Consider the following 3,829-nt stretch of genomic DNA (forward strand, 5'->3'; position numbering starts at 1 on the left):
ATTTGCCACTGTGGTTCATATGTGAGTCCAGTGAGAATGAACTCTGTCAGCAGTGTTGCATTTTCTTTTTCCATGTCCTCACTGGGTGTTGCCTGAAATGAAATGGAGGAAGTTTTTTTAATGTCAATAAGAATTTATAATTTGAAAATATAGGGAAGAGTTTTGAGATACAGTTATGCACATCAGAATGCCTTTTCAATTTTGTGTATTACCTATGTAATGGATGGAATCTCTTTTGGAGACTAGGAAATAAATTCAGTTGCATTTTAAACTGTGGCACAGTTAACAGAATTGGGAACATGAAAGGCATTGCTCATATGTGCTACGTTTATCGGATAGGATTACTATGAAAAGCAAAGTCTGTGTCTGGGTTGTGGATGTAGAGTGAGGGTAAAAGAAGCTTGAAGAGCCTTGGATATAAAATGAGTTGAAAAGTCCAGGAAGGATCTTGAACATTATTCATTAGGAAATAAACATTCACTGAAAACATAAGAGAAGGGAGTTGCATTGTCAGATTCTTTGTTAATGAATATATGGTAGTGTAGACAGCTGGCTGCAGGGAGAAGAAATTGATGCCAAGAATACTAGTCAGGAAGATATTACTGACATCCACTGGTTCTCAACTCAGTTTACACATTGGAATTCTCTGAGGGACTTGATAAGTTTTATTTAAGAATTAGATTTAGTGGGTAAAGAATGAAATCTCATCTGCATTCTAGACTTGCTCCCTAAGTGATTCAAACTCATATGACACAGCTATTTCTAGGTGAAATCACATTGGTAATGATAGATAGATGAAGAGAGAGACGGACGAAAGTTCAGAATGTAGAGAGACTATTCTGTGACATATTGGAGCTGAAGGAGTGGTCAGTGAAGAATAGAGGAGTCACTTGGTAACTGAATAGATTTTATGTACCCCAAATAATGAAAACACTAATTTGAAAAGGTACATGCTTGGGGCGCCTGGGTAGCTCAGTCAGTTAAGCCTCTGACTTCTGCTCAGGTCAGATCTCACATTCGTGGGTTCGAGCCCCGCATCAGGCTCTGCACTGACAGCTAGCTCAGTGCCTGGAGCCTGCTTCTGGTTCTGTGTCTCCCTCTCCCTGCCCCTCCCCCTCTCATGCTCTGTCTCTCTCTGTATCAAAAATAAAAATAAAACATTAAAAAAATTAAAAAAAAGAAAAGGTACATGCACCACTATGTTTATTGCATCATTCATTATTTAGAATGGCCAAGATATGGATGAAACCTAAGTGTTTATCTATAGATAAATGAAGAAGCAAAATGTGATATGATACACACATACACACACACACACAAACACAATGGATATATATATATATATATATATATACATATATAGATAGGTAGATATAGATATAGATATTCCAACAGGAATGGACCCAGAGGCTATTACATTAAGTGATATAAGTCAGACTGAGAAAGACAAATATCATATTATTTCACTCAGATTGGAGTCTAAAATAATGAATAAACAAAGAACAGAACTAGACTTATAAAGAGAGAAAACAACTTGTTTGCCAGCGGGGGTGTGTGTGTACAAAATGGGCTAAGGGAGTGGGAGATATAAGCTTCCAGGTATGGAATGAATAAGGGAATAAATCACAGCATAAGGAATGGAGTCAATGATATTGTAATAGCAATCTATGGGGACGGATGGTAGCTATGCTTGTGGTGAACATAGCACAAGGTACAAAGTTTTTAAGTCACTATGTTTTACACCTGAAACTATTGTAACATTGTGTTAACTGTACTCAAATTTTTAAAAATTCATTGAAATTAAGATGCAGTGCCAGTATGTAGAGAGAATGTCCTCTGAACATTGAGGTGATATATACTTTGTACTATGAATCTGTTACAAAAAATGATTTGCAAGTCATTGAGGTAGCTGAAGGCACACCTAGGTATGTATCTATCCATTGGAGAATACACAAAGTGAAGAGAAGGGTGAGGAACTAAACTGACAATGTCTATTAATGTGGTTATGGAGGATATGTATCATTTTAGATAGCCAATCTGATCCTCTTTTCCGCTGCATAATCTTAGTGGCAGGCAAAGTCTACCATCCACCCTAGGAGACAAAGGAGCTACCAGTGACATTCCTATCTTCCAACACCTAGAGTGAGAGAACATGAGATGTAGACGTGGCAACTGAAAACCACCCATACTGGATTTGGAATGAGGGAGAAAAGGGACAAGCAAAAGAAAATTTGAGTTGCTAAGGCTGCCAAGGCACAATATGAAAACTCCAGCAAATGCATCCTGCACCCACAATGATCCAGTCAGTGTGAACTGTGACATTTCCACACAGCAAGGGGACCACAGCCCTCAAGGATCCAATGGTGGGACGTGATTTTTGTTGTTGACAAGACTGCCTTGCTACTTCTGTTGCTTCCCATTTTTTCCATCTGATTCCTTCCATCTCCCTACCATTTCTAGGTTAGAGAAAATCCATTCATAAACATAAAAAATAAAAAAAATATTCGTAAACATCATTTCTTATTGATCCTAAGTGCTCTGACAATAATGAAAGTCGAGGAGAGATTAGGAAAGGATGCTGAGCAGAATGATCAGGAAGAGGAGGGAAACAGGATAGATGAGTGTCATGAGCGTAAAGAGAGGAAGATATTTATGAAGGACAAAGAAAGTTATGGTACCAGTTGCTAAAATAAATGCTGTATTAGGACAAGGTGTGAACAGGTGTACTTGAGAATGGAAATTAAGAGATTTCTGGTGGCTTTAGTGCAAAATTTATCTTATGTGATGCAGTGAAAGACAGGGACTAATGAGCATGAATGGGAAACAAATTGCATAGCAGTAAACAGGGAAATGAAACGTAAGGTCCCAAGAATGTGGAGGAGAGTTGTTGTATGTCTGTTACAGGTGAACAAATAGAATATTTTTCCCTGATATTTTATTTTAATAAAAGTTTTCAAAAGAGAGAAATGGAGAGTGGGAAGGCATTGGGAAGAGCAAAGAGATAGAAGAAGGAGAAGGAGAAATTTTGTCTGGTGAAAAGATCAGGAGATAGAAGAAAAGCAATAGGTACAGAAAAATAAATGGGTGGGTATGTGCAGGAAAGACTACAAAGAAGGAGGGGGAAGGACATATCGGAGATAGGCAATGGACAACAAAAAGGGAAAGGATCAAAGTTTATCTAAAGCTTGGTTTTCACTCAATGTTGTCAGCATGTCAATTTTTTCTTTTTCTCTTAAAATTTCCAAATTTATTTTCCTATCGAGTATGTGTATGCAAGAGATTTAAGGTTATAAACTTTGTGCTATTCATATATATACTAACACTGTCTGAAAGTTCTATTCATATTAAAAGTGCTTTTTTTATTGCAGGAATTAGAACTGATTTTTCTAGAAATCCTACTGGTTTTACTTGGGAGCACTTTTTGTGCACCATTTATTTTTAGCACAATAAAATTGAGTCAAAAACCAGGGTGAAAAAAAAGTAACATAGATAACCAAAATCAATGGTTGAAATGATTAAATATGTATTTATTTGGAAAGGATTTCTATGCAATTCCAAATCATTAAATGATTGAAAATTCTGAAGTTCAACTTGTGTGTGATACTCATCAAGTCATAAATGCTACAGCTACAAAGGGACACTTACTGCCCATTTTCTGCTACATATATAAAAAATAATCAATGAAATTATTGTCAGAAGTGGGAGAAAGGATAGAGTTAAAATGCAAATGACTTACATTTAAAGTATTATTCAGAAGATGTAATCACTTAAACAAAATGGAGCTTATAATCAGTATAACCAGAAAGATTTCTTATGTAGGAATCATTAA

The 3,829-nt window shown here is 36.3% G+C and overlaps 1 protein-coding gene across 1 annotated transcript in view; it reads left to right on the plus strand.

Annotated features, from left to right (window-relative positions):
• LOC115292628 (olfactory receptor 5H2-like) overlaps nucleotides 1–3,829 on the plus strand; it is a 20,765-nt gene that overhangs the window by 16,224 nt on the left and 712 nt on the right. The gene's annotated exons all lie outside the window — the stretch shown is intronic.

The sequence above is a fragment of the Suricata suricatta genome, chromosome 5 (assembly GCF_006229205.1).
Source record: "Suricata suricatta isolate VVHF042 chromosome 5, meerkat_22Aug2017_6uvM2_HiC, whole genome shotgun sequence".
In the NCBI taxonomy this organism is placed as follows: Eukaryota; Metazoa; Chordata; class Mammalia; order Carnivora; family Herpestidae; genus Suricata; species Suricata suricatta.